We start from the raw sequence: 15,000 nt of genomic DNA, 5'->3' as shown, positions 1-15,000 counted from the left end.
TGTTTCCTTAGAAATTAAGCATGCATGAACATAATAATTTGGACGAGTTGAAATGGTTACTACACTCCTGTATTACTGCCTTTAAACTGTGTTCATAAATCTAAGGTTAACTAACCCAAATAAACTGTAAATCTTGCAGAATGATACAAAACGCAATATATCAAATCCGGCATTGCAAAGGAAACGGACTAATACCTTAATTTTTATGTAAATGGATATCATCTATACATCACCAAAATCAAAGAGAGAGAGAGAGAGAGAGAGAGAGAGAGAGAGAGAGAATTCATATGAAAGCCAAGAGAATTTTTATTTACAATCTTAAATTTTAATTGAAAAATAAAAAAAAATTAAATGAAACTGTAAAACACTGCATACAGATTAGGATCTAGATGGTAATACCAGCAAAATGAAAGAAATAGCTATTACATAACTCTTACATGGAAACCGTAACATGAAAAAGGAAAGTGGTTGCCTAAAGAATGCACTGGCAACAATAATTGTCTTTTCATTTTTACTTAAAGTTACAGGGTATCCTAAATGCCCAGTACTTATACCCAAGTATTGAAAAATAAAATTCTGTTTCATATATAAAATTAGCCAAGCAATAATTACAATTAAATTGAACACAAAAGACCACCAGTAACTTAACCAATGTAAATATGATACTATTTTTTTTCCCCGTCGAACTAAAAAAAATAGTTTAACCATTACTTCAAAAGCATTTCAACAGTAGCAAATACTACTTAAACTAAAAACTTATTCATGCTATTGGACCATTAGAAGAATTTTGACCGCTTAAAAACAACTGTAATGATACTGCAACATAAACAAATGAGAAATTCGTAGACGCCAAAGCTAAATCCAAACTGGATAAATGAACGCTGCAAGGCAAAGAAATATAAAAGGAAAAATGAACTTAGATAAGTTCAAGTGGTTACTTTCAATCCGAGTTTATTTTTTTCAAAGCCATACACACTGATCAAAGACAAGCATCCAAAAACAATTGTAAATTTGTAAGACGCAACATACCAAATTTAGTGCTGCAAAGGAAATGGAAAATACCCGATTTTTTTTTTTGTAAATGGGTATCATATATACATCAACAAAGAGAGAGAGAGAGAGAGAGAGAGAGAGAGAGAGAGAGAGAGACCATGTGATTATTTTCTTTTATTTTTAATCTTTAGTTGCAAATGTGAAAAAAATAAATGACGTTTTAAAACACTGCTAACGATTACCATTGAGAAGGTAATAACAGTCATCTGAAAGAAAAACTATTAAATAAGAACGCGTAAATGAAGAAAAAAATGAAGGTATTGCCTACAGAATATACTGGCAATTTTACAATTGTCTTTTTCCATTTGTCCTCAAGGTTACAGGGCGACCTCAATGCTCAGTATACTTATAGCCATGTATTAAAAAAAAAAACTCCCCCTCCATATACAAAACTAGCCAAAGCAATAACAACAATTGAAATTGAATATTTCCGATTGCTATTGGAAGTGCAAAACATAACAGACAGACGGCAAGTTAACTGATGTAAACATGAAACTGGCACCTTTTTTCTCGTCGAATTGAAAAGAAAAAGTTTTACAAACCTTACTTCCAAAGCATTTAATCACTAAGAAACGCTAATTAATCTAAAAAATTTATTCATGCTATTGGGGCATTAGATGAGTTTTGAGCGTATAAAAACAAATGTCAAGATGCTGTAACATAAAAAAATGAGAAATCCATAAGCACTAAAGCTATATCCAAACTAAGTAAATGAATGCTGCAAGGCCATGGTTTCCTATAAAGGAAAGCAGCTCAGTATGGACAAAGTAAAAAAATGAAAATAAAAAGCGAACTATATAAGAGAAACAGCAAACAAAAATAAAATACAAGTAAATATTATGAACTGATGTGAACCTGCTCTACAAAAGAAAGCGCCTGCAACTATTTTGAATTTTAGTGGTTCTAATGAATGAATTACACAGCTAAATGATAATTACAAAATTTGGTCACTGCTGGAGAAAAACGTTAGAAAAGTACAAGATACTGAAAAGATAAATCTGTTGAATTTAAAAACTTTCCTGGAAATCAAGCAGGAACAATATTCGAAACTTCTCAGAATGAAACAATAAAAACATGTCCGTCGAACTGAAAAAAATGGTTTTCTTATCCTTACAATGAAACAATAAAAACATGTCCGTCGAACTGAAAAAAATAGCTTTCTTATCCTTGCAATGAAACATTTAAAACATGTCCGTCGAACTGAAAAAAATAGTTTTCTTATCCTTACCATGAAACAATAAAAACATGTACGTCGAACTGAAAAAAATAGTTTTCTTATCCTTACAATGAAATAATAAAAACATGTCCGTCGAACTGAAAAAATGGTTTCCTTTATCCTTACAATGAAACAATAAAACATGTCCGTCGAACTAAAAATAGAAACATTTATTTTCTTGAAAAATTATCCTTACAATGAAACAATAAAAACGTGTCCGTCGAACAGAAAAAAATAATTTTCTTCTCCTTACAATGAAACAAAAAAAACATGTCCGTCGAACTGAAAAAAATAGTTTTCCTATCCTTACAATGAAACAAAAAAAACATGTCCGTCGAACTGAAAAAAATAGTTTTCCTATCCTTACATCGAAAGCATTTAAACGCCAGCAAATATTATTTAACGCTACTTAACCTAAAAACCCATTCATGCTGTTGAGGCATTAAAAGAATTCTGAACGCTTAAAAACAAGTGCCAGGATACTAAAACATAAAAAAAAGAGAACTTCGTAATCAACAAACCTATATCCAAGCTCGATAATTGAACGCTGCGAGGCTAAGGTTTTCTATAAGGGAAAGCAGCTCATTATGGACAGAGAAATACAAAATAAGACTGAACTATATCAGAGAAATAACAGACAAAAATAAAGATAAACAAATAAACTATTAAGAACTGTGTGGGCCTGCTCTACAAAGGAAAAAAAAACCGACAACTACTTTGAATTTTAGTAGCTCTAATGAATGGATTACACAACTAAATGTTCATTACAAAAATTGGTCACTACTAGAGAAAGACTTAAGAAAAGTACGAGATACTGGCAAAAAAATCTGCTAAAGTTAACTGCCTATGAAGCACTATGAAGGATGGTAGAATCTTGGAAGATCCTAGACCAAAGGAGGATAAGAATTATAAAATATCTGTATAAAGCTTACATATCAGCTAATCAAGCTTTTCTATACACATTTTTTTTTCTGGAAACCAAGCAGGAACAATATTCGAAACATCGCAGAACAAAAGAACAAAAACATTTCCTCAAAGTAGACATGTCTCTAAAATTTTACACTCTCCATGCACCAATTTTTTGAGCAACTGAAGAAGTGATAGACAGGAGCACATTTCCCAAGAGTGAATTTGCAATCAAAAATGACAATAAGAACTCTTAATTATATGCATCTAGTTCATGACACTGTCAATAAAAAGATTAGACTGGAAGGGGTGAAGTATAAATTAACAATCGTATGAGTTGTGTTAGTGTTCAGCTTCATTTCCCCACATCATGCACTTTAAGTTTAGCTCTGTCTCTTTTTAAAGAGAATCAGTAACCACAATTCTACAATCTGGAGGTGAGATCAAAGCAATAAGAGTAGCATCATCTGCAGGCAACCAGCTTCTTATCTAGGCCCAGTCACATATCGTGTGCAAATAATATAAATACTAGTCGGGTAAAGACATTATCCCAGTAACACCAGTGATTACATTCCTATTTTTACAGTCAATCCCCATCAACAGCTAATCTTAGCATCTATTATTTCAAAATTAATAATACTTAGAAATGCTCTCCCAACCTGTACCTGTCTGACTTGGAAAACTTGGAATTTCTGTCAAACACTGTAAATAGAGAAATCAGTAAAGTGATTATACAGTATATATATATATATATATATTTTTTAGCATAGGAATTCAGCTGTTATGCTAGCCGACTTTCAGAATCACCATACAATGTGCAAGTTACAGACATCGGACAGTAATCAGCAAGGCATGAGATACCACTGAACATATAGCTAATGAAGTTACATTGTCACTTCTCCATCATATCCAAAAAGAATCCAATCCCTCTTACGAACAGAATATAACAGACCTCACAGGAGACAGGTAACCGGCAGAATAAAAAAGCTAAATAAAAATAACATTTGGGTTTACACTTGCATTGAAGTCATGTAAAAGATTCTTGATTTCACAGGGCGGAAGTTCTAAGCTCTTCAGCCTTAGAAAAACACGAGTGGGGCATATTAACTACTTCATTATACCTCTTACTGTCAAAAACATCTGACAAAAGTTTTGTTTTTTTGAGAGCGCGAATCAGAGCTATCTGGAGAAGGCACGGCCGAGTCGATGACAAACAGTGCGATGACAGCAGCCCACCAATCATATTACTGAGTTATACATAAACAGGTTTTTTCATAGCATCTTGTAATTACTTACAGCTGAAGCATAAACTCTCCATAATGCTCATAGCTGGGGCATAATTACTCCATGTCAAATGCTATCTATCCTTTCCCAAAGATAATAAACCTATTTCTCCTGATAAACACTTCTATAATCGTGATTGAACCCGCTTTGTCTTTGATAATTTGAAAATTCAACAACCGAGAAGGTATTTGCCTATAAATTTATATTGGCAAAACTTTTTATTAAGCGAACAAGTTCGACTGTCTTAAGAGTATATCTGTGGTATTCATATGTAATTCTATTATTTTACTGATATTCAACAAACAATCCTAAACAAACAGTTCAAACCTAGACATTTAAATTGGCATCATACCATGCTTAAAATATTACATTATTACCTAGAACATATAATGACAATCTTATTTATCAATGGCAAATTAAGTTCCGAAAAATCAACGACATACAGGTGTTAAATTTCAAGCAGAAAAACTCCTATTTCATAAATATATTTAAAATCCTGTGGGTACCAGAGTCAAAACTTAGAATTAAGAGAATCATTTATCAAAAAAGTCTTAAAACTACTCAACCTTAAACTTGATATACAAACCATGTTATACAACCCACAATGTATACATTGTGGATTTCCATCCACAATTGTCTGGGAGATTTTTGGGGAACTGTGTCAGTTCATACATGCAAGTATTAACCCTACACAAACAGGGAATTTTTAAACAATAAGATACGTACGTCCTTACCAGAAAACTAAATCCGAAATCTAATATTTATTTCAACATAAAGGAAGTAAAATACGACTCATAATTGCATGCGTAGAACAAATACATCTATATATATATATATTTTTTTTTTTTTACGAATTCTGAGGTAAATATGTTTTTTTTTCTTATTATTCTTTATTTCACCAGATTTTTTTTAATTACCTGAGAGAAATCCGTCTCAAGATTTGCGCCTGAAGGAATTTCTACCAATCCGAATTAAACAATTACATTGCAGGCCGCATGCACTATTCCAGTTCAAAATCCAAGTGTTACCACTGACGATACTGAATTAAACTGGTACCAGTATGAATATTAAAATATAGAACGTTACCAATACTAATACTGAATGAAAGCGGTATCAATACTAATATGAATTCAAGTGTAATCAATCCTAATATTAAATCGAAGTGATATCAATATTAATAATAAATCAGTCGAGTCAAATTTAATACGCAATTAACATTTTTTCATATACAAATCCATACGGAATTCTTTATTTCTAGTATTTTACTGGCTTTCAACAAACACTCCTAAACCTAAATTTAGATTTCAACAAATAGTTCAGAACCTAGAATCATGCTATACTTAAAATCTTAGAGTAGTACCTGGAACTTATAATGAAAATCTTATTTACCAATAACAATTGAATTTCCATAATATCCCAGACATACTGGTGTTTCGTAGATTTCAAACAGAAAAGGTACTATGACATCAATGTACCTAAAAATCTTGTGGGTACTAAACTAGTGTCAAAACCTGAAATTTACGGAAAGCCACTTATCAAAAAAATAAAAAGTCTTAAAATTACTCAACCTTAAACCTGAAATACAAACCATATTATATATTGTGGATTTCCACAAGGACTCCTGAAATGAAAATGCAACTGTCTAGGAGAAACTGTCTAGGAGATTTTTGGGGAACTGTGTCTCTCCATATATCCAATTTTTTTTACCCATGCACAAACCAGGAATTTTAAAATAATGAGATACGTGCGTCCCTACCAGAATACTGAATCCGAAGTGTTTGGATTTATGTCAACATAAAAGAAACGAAATGCGACTCATAATTCCATGCGTAGAACAAACACTACACCTAAAAGTGGACTTCTCAAATAAAACAGAATACCTCGTATCAAAAAATAGAGCAATATATATCAATATTTTTTTTTATTCACCATTCTTGGTCGAACTTTTCCTTTTAAGAAAAAGCTCATAATACAATTTTTTCAATTTTCAGAATACCATAACCAGAAATTTTCCATGCATAACATAGTTACGTCACCGAACTGAAAAATATATAATTTTTTTTTCCTTACAACAAGCCATCAGTACTGTAACCATAGCAGATACGCCTACAATAACATTATTTCCAGGATACCGAAACGCTTAAAAAAATTTTTTATGGCGTCCTTTTAGAAGCTACAGTGTAAATATTAGCCCATAATATTAACCTTTTAAGACCTCTTGCGTAAATCTACAATCCTCTTTACGAAAACGTATGTAAATCTGTTGCCTTTTTACGACTTGTGAAATAAAACTGGAATCTTTCTACGAACTTTGGCGTAAATATAATTTTTTGCCACATCTTCAATAAATCCTTTTTTTCACAAATTCTGTAATACACTTGGATTGTGTCAGGCGAATGATGAAGTAGAGCTGGGCTATTACAAAATATTTCTCAAATAAATCTGAAATATTTACTAATCCGTAAGCACATCTGAATTTTTTTCCTTCACGAACTCTCGAAGTTATTTAATTTTTTTTTTTATTCTCTATTTCGCCAGAATTTTTTTAATGAACTTAAAGGCATTGCTATCAATCCGAATTAAATAATTACATTGTAGGCCTCACGCACTATTTCAGTTCAAAATCAGTGTTACCACTGACGTTATTGAATTAAACTGGTATTAATATTTAATATTGAAACAGAATGTCACCGATGCTAATACTGCATGAAAGCGGTATCAATACTAATATGAATTCAAGCGTAATCAATTTTAATATTAAATCAAAGTTATATCAATACTAATACTGAATCAGTTATCAATGCAGACATTGTCTAGTCACATTTAATATATGCACTTAACGCTGTTTTTCTAAAAATTCATAGTAATTTTTTATTTCTCGTATTTCACTGGCGTTCAACAAACAGTCCTAAACCTTGATTTCAACAAATAGTCCAAAACAAAGTAACTCAAAAAGGCATCTTGCTATGCTTAAAATCTTACCTGGAACTTATAATGACACCTATTTACCATTAAAAAATAAATTTCCACAATACTACCGACATACAGGTTTATGGAAGATTTCAGGCGTTGTAGTGCCTTGTCACAAATAAACAAAACTTGTTGGTACTATATGCATGTCAAAACCTAGAACGTACAGAGAACCACACATGAAAAACTGTACTAAAACCAGTCAATTTTAAACTTCAAGTACAAACCATGATGTACAGTACATTGTGTTTTTCAACAAGGAATCCTGACATGAGAGGTTTTTGGTGAACTGTATCACTTAATGCATGTAACTGTTAACCAAAACACAAACATGGACTCTGAAAACAATAAGGTCGGTGTATACCTACCAGAATATTAAATCCGAAATCTGAGATTTATTTCAACATAAAAGAAACGAAATGCAACCTATAATTCTAAGCGTACAACAAACACTACATCTTAAATTGGACTTTTTATATAAAACAAAATGCCTGGTATAAACAAATAGCTCAATGTATATCAATATTACGTATACAAATATAATTTTTCTTGCACTTTGAAAACAGGGTTTTCTAAGGCAAAAACTGTTGTAAAAATTTTTGCCATTAAAAATATAATCACTAAGAACTTTTCTCTCCACGATGGAACTTTTTTTTTATTTGCATTTCGTGATCGAAATTTTCCTTTAAGAGAAAACCCATAATACAATTTCGCCAATTTCCAAAATTCCATAACTAGCAACTTTTCATACGCAATATCACTGCGCTCAAAAAATATGTTTATGGTTTATATATATCATCATTCGTATATTATCAGCACTGTAACATTCCACCTACGATAACAACAATTCCAGGATACCTGAACACTAAACAATTATTGATGACGTCCTTTTAGGAGCTACGGATTAAATATTAGCCCACAATCAAACCCTTAATATTAACCTTTTAAGACCTCTTACTCGGACGTAAATCTGCTACCTTTTTACGACATGTGAAATAAAACTTGAATCTTTCTATGAACTTTGAAATAAATCTGAATCCTTCCGAATTCCGGTAAAAAACCCCCTTTTTTTTCAAATTCAGAAGTAAACGTAGATTTTTTTCTTACGAAGATGAATTGGATCTGGACTATTCCAAACAAATTTTCTCTATGTAAATCGGGAATATTTACGAATCCTAAATCAGGCCTGTATTATTTTTTTACGAATCCTGGGGTAAATTAATTTTTTGTCTTCCGTTCTTTGTTTCGCCATATTTTTTTCACGAGAATCCATCTAAAAATATTAGTGCAATAATTGATGCCTAAAGATATTTCAATTAAAATCCTGTTACCATTGACGATACTGAATTAAACTGGTATCAGTATGAATACAAAATTATCATCAATACTAATACTGAATGAACGGGGTATCAATACTAGTGTGATTTCAAGTGTTAATTCTGATATTAATTCAAAGTGATATCAATACTTTGTCTCCGGTCACATTTACCATGCACTTAACATTGTTTTGCTGAAAATTCTCAAAATTTACCAAAAACTACGACCAGTGTTGTTAACATAATGATACTAATAAAGGAACCGGGATTTTGAATGTAATCACTGTCCTACAGTCATTTCACAAAGACATGCTGAGTTTTGACCAACCTTTGTTAACATCAAATTTGTAGTTTTTTGATAGACTTTTCCTATTAAGAGAAAACTTATAATACAATTTCGCCCATTTCCAGAGTTCCATAACTAGAAAATTTCCATCAGCAAATAGTTACGAATTTTTTTTATTATTATTATCATACGCTATCAGCACTGTAGTCATAGCAGATACGCCTTCGTTAACAATAATTCTAGGATACGGGAGGCCTAAAAAATTACTGATGGAATCATTTTAGAAGTCCTGGATTTAATAACAGCCCATATCAAACCCTTACTAGTAACCTTTTACGATCTCTTTGGTATCCTCTTTACGAAATCTGACAATTTACCTTTTTACGCCTTTTGAAGTCAAACTAGAATCTTTATACGCAGTTTAAAGTAAATCTGATTATTCAAGATACCTTGAATAAACCTAAAAGATTTTTTTTTGGTAACTTCTGAAGTAAACTTGGTTTTTTTATCACAAATTATGAAGGAGATCTGGACTATTCCAAAATATTTCTCAAATAAATCGGGAATATTTACTCATTCTTAAGCACTTCTGTATTTTTTTTTACTTCTGAGGCAAATTAGTTTTTGTCTACCGTTCTCTGTTTCTCCAGAATTTTTTTCCTTTTTTTTATTTTCCTCACAGGAATCCGTCTAAAATTAAAGGCATTCCTAACAATCATATTTTAATAATCACACAGTGTGCCGCATGCACTAATACAGTTCAAAATCTAAGCGTTACCGTCGACGATACTGAATTAAACGGGTACCAATATGAATATCAAAAGGTTATCAGTAATAATACTGAATGAAAACGGTATAAATACTAATACGAATTTAAATGTTATCAGTCCTGATATTTAACGAGAGATATGTACTAATACTGAATCCGTTATTAATATAGGCATTAATAGGCGTTATTAATATAGGCATATTTAAACACTGTTTTGCTCAAAATTCCTAAATTTTCCAAAAGCTACCACCGGCGACGTCATCATTATGATACTAATACGGAAATCGAGCTTTTCAAATGTAATTACGGCCCTAAAGGTCTTAACATAAACATGCTTAGAATGCCAAAATACTTTTGACCTACCTTTGTTACGATCAATAAAATAATATCAACAACAACCTACCTGAATTATGATCATTTAAATAAAAGCTTAACAGCTTGCACGGATGTAAAAACCACAGAATTAGAACAATAATACTATATGAACAGAACAACACAATGGCAGGCCAACGAACACAAAATGAACGAGTCTGTTAATTACGAAAAAAAAAAAAAAAAAAGGATGCTTACCATGGTTGACGCCTTCTGTAATCATACAGGCAATGCAGATAGTACGTACCTGCTGATAAAAAAAATAAGTCAATCATATATATATATATATATATATATATATATATATATATATATATATATATATATATATATATATATATATATATATATATATATATATATATATATATATATATATATATATATATACAGATCATTACATTTACTCCAAAATCTATAGACGGGTATGTATTTGTAACACCAAAATCACGACTGTTTACATTTTCTACAATGTTTGCGTCAATCTTTTATATTATCTTTAACGGTAGTTTACACTTCCCACGAGCTGTCTGTCTCTCCTACGCTATGCATTATTTCCAGGCGTAAGATCAAACTCTGTCCCAAAGATGAACAGCATAAAAGATTGCGCTAACCTTGTCAATACAAATTAACTTCTCAGATAATCTGATTTCTTGTTACTTATTGCCGGGAAAGGCTGATAACTTACAAATCAAGTTTATTAATCGTTTCAAAGCACTTATGGAGGGTTTCCAGCTTTTTATAGATACTTTAAAGCATGAAATATAATCGAACTAGGTTGAAAATTTTCAAAATATTCTTTTGAAAATACTAGTAAGTACAACAGAATACAAGCACACATATCTCTACATGTATATATGTATCACTAGGTTTCCATGATGTGGACATTGTTTTAAAAATTCAAATAACGCACCATAAAAAATAATTTTGTTTTCTCCCAACTGGTTGAGCGAACAATAAGTACCATTCAAAAATATATAAAAATATATAGGTAACATTTAATGTAAGAGTTGGAAGTCGACAACTTTCTGATGGGTACTTATTATTATTATTATTATTATTATTATTATTATTATTATTATTATTATTATTATTATTATTATTAGTACTACTACTACACCAGTAGATGAAACCTATTCACATGGAACAAGCACACTGGGGCCACCGACTTGAAATTCAAGTTTCCAAAGAACATTGGTTTCAACCTGCCACCGCAGACCCTACGCTGCAGCAGTAACTGATCATGATACAGAGTCGGTGATTTTCATCGCCCTGGGGGAGACGCAAACCAGCAACATCTGAGTAACATGCCATGACGCTGACCACTATATCAGTGGACCAGCAAAGAGACCTATCGAAGGTAAAAAGTTTAATTACTCTCTATGTAATCTAAGGATTCAACGGCACATTACACCAGTACAGCAAATCAAAATGAACACCGTTATCATAATCATAGAACGTGTTTTTTTTTTTCAGAATTCAAATCCTTGTGATTCATGCTCATTCTAGAGAGATGTGTTGACATATACATTATTCGAATATCGTCGAGACATTATTTAGTTAGATAAAAGTAGCCAATGTAGGTCAAGAGGCATTTTTATACAACATCTATAGGTAGTCTATGACAATTTGATAAATACAAAATACATAGGTCATGTGTCATTCTGATAAACCACGTGTCCAAGAAATCTGTCATGAGACACTGTCACTGATATTGTATATGAAGTGAGTATAATACATTTTGACGGCCGTTTGTCCAAATTAGTCACATTAAGCTTTGATACATACAAAATACATACCCATAAGACATTTTGGATCTTATCTAGTTAGTGACCGCCAAGGGTAAAATTTTAACCTGGTATGTATCCACCTTTGCGGCGTGTTTAGTACAAGTCCGTTGGGGATGACCGTAAAAACATGAACAAAAGACTGAAAATATCAAAGATAATGACCCACAAGAAATATTAGTCCTTGATAACGACCCCCGAACTTTGTTGGGAGTCACTATCTAGGAAAGATCCGACATTTCAGTACAAATGTATCCAAAAATGAACGCAGTATCCAAAGCTAGTCATATCATCTCATATACAAGTTGACATAATCTTCATACTGCTAAAAATTTAAAAAAGGACCAAAACTGAATTCTAAGAAAATGCAAATTCCAAATACCACTCGCTAAACCACCCATTATAATTAATGCCCGCATTTCACTAACACCCTCAATGAAAATATATTTGCAACTGCAAGGTCTTAGATGCATTAGAGATAAAAAAAAGTAATTTTTAAATCCATTGCAAAAATCACTACAGGAAAATCAATACCAATTGTTTCACTAAGTAAATCTCATTATAATATTCTGTAATTATACGTCGCTTTAGTGAAAATGAAACAAAAAATAAGATGTTAGAAGTATGAAGAATTAAAAAGCTGAAGTGGCAAAGTAACAGACTGGAAATAAAAAGATTAGTTAGTAAGAATGAATAGAATGTAATCTTCTCTCATATTTTTAACGAGTGAATATCAGTAGGGAAATATTGGTTATGATAACATGTAAGATGAGATGACAATACACACACACCCACACACACACACACACATATATATATATATATATACACACACACATATACTCGTATATACATACACATACACACACACAAAATTCGCAAATGAGCCTTATTCTTTAGTAAAGGCGGCTCGTCCGGGGTGATAAAAAGTCTCAGTTGTACTTTTAACTGCACAGTATCGAGAACCTACCAACTTCCTATTCAGTTGAATATCAGGTAACCAATTCCTAATATACCTCCTCAAATAACACTACAAGTTTCAACATCCTATGTTTCTCTAAGAAGAAAACCACCTTAGGACACTGATTTATCTCTCAATGTAAAACTTTTTTTGATGCATGTCGTCATATCACTAGAAGTCTAAGCCTTTAAATTTTCTTACTCCTTACACAGTGTTTATACTATTCCTTTCAAACACTTCTACAATTTTTCTCTCATTCACATCCAGCCTCCACTTATTAATTCTATAAACTGATGACTGCAATCCTTTAATATTTCCTAACTTTGGCTACCACAGACAACCTTCTCCAAATCTTTTGCACAAGCATTGTTACTTTTCCAGTTTCACCTATCCTGCGGTTCAACTTCTCTCTCTTCTATCACCATCCACAACATAAACTGGCACATACTACTACTTCAGCTATTTCCTTTCTTCTGCCATTCATACTAAGATTACTCCTCCAACCTCCTGGCATCCATTTATATCTATAACCTTATTCTTCCTCATTCTTGGTACCATTCCTTTCAGCTATCTGCTCTAACACAAAACCTTTCACTATTTTCTTCGGCTTCTCTTCACTAACATTATCATCATCTACAAATATTTCACTCCATTCACAATACACTTTCTTATTCCTCAGAAGCTCACTTTCATCTCCTTTCCTTTTCCTGACTTCCTTCGTTAATCCATCCACAAATAAATTAAGACACAACCATGGGGAAACTAGAAATAAAAAAAAAAAAACTGTAGACATAACATACCTTGAGTTCAGAACCACTTTCACGCAGTACCAATCACTCTCCCCGCTGAATATTCTGACACAAGCGTCACATCTTAACATAAAATCTTCTGATCTCACTCAATAGGTAACCTTCTATACCACACATGTTCAACAACTCCCGCCTGCTACTCTATCCATTTTTGAACTCCATCTAGTGTCACATACGAGAGATGCGATTTTGGTCTGAAGGGCAAGAATGCTTAAGCCTTGAAACGTGTAACAGAACAATTTTCATATATCTTCTGCTCTACTTGTCATTTTTTTTTAACTCCGAGTAGTCTCTTCAAAATAGGCTGATCTGAGCTTTCGTTTGAATGAAAGGTCATTTGCAAAGAAGATTCATCATCTGACTTGACTTTATTCGCAGATTAATAGTAATTTATTTTACAATAGAACGAAACAAATTACATTATAAAACGTCGAATCCCCAATAAGGACCACTCAGGTATAGATGGTCATTTCACACCACCAAAAATACCACTAGGTTATAGATGGTCATCTCACATCACCAAAAAAAAAATACCATTGGGGTATAGATGGTCATCTCACATCACCAAAAAAATACCACTCGGGTATAGATGGTTAACTCACATCACCAAAAAATACCACTGGGGTATACATGGTCACCTCACATCACCAAAAAATACCACTCGGATATAGATGGTCATCTCACACCACCAAAAAATACCACTCGGGTATAGATGGTTAACTCACATCACCAAAAAATACCACTGGGGTATAGATGGTTAACTCACAACACCAAAAAATACCACTGGGGTATAGTTGGTCATCTCACATCACCAAAAAATACCACTGGGGTATAGTTGGTCATCTCACATCACCAAAAAATACCACTCGGGTATAGATGGTTCTCAACACCAAAAATACGCACATCACCAAAAATAACACTGGGGTATAGATGGTCATCTCACATCACCAAAAAATACTACCCGGGTATAGATGGTTAACTCGCACCACCAAAAAATACCACTGGGGTACAGATGGTCATCTCACATCACCAAAAATTACCGCTCGGTTATAGATGATCATCTCACATCACCAAAAAAAAACAATATTATGTTACAATAAATTCATGTTAACATTAAGCTTATAAAATTGCAATACCCACTAATAAAATACTAAAAGCCCGGTGAAAAGACCAGCTAACATTTCAAGCTCGAAGTTTGTGATTTTGCATCAACTGATACATATCACAGCCGTCGTTGTGAAATTCAATTGGATGCTGTGCTAAGACTGAAC

Source organism: Macrobrachium rosenbergii, chromosome 53 (assembly GCF_040412425.1).
Source record: "Macrobrachium rosenbergii isolate ZJJX-2024 chromosome 53, ASM4041242v1, whole genome shotgun sequence".
Classification (NCBI taxonomy): domain Eukaryota; kingdom Metazoa; phylum Arthropoda; class Malacostraca; order Decapoda; family Palaemonidae; genus Macrobrachium; species Macrobrachium rosenbergii.
This window is presented reverse-complemented; position numbering follows the sequence as displayed.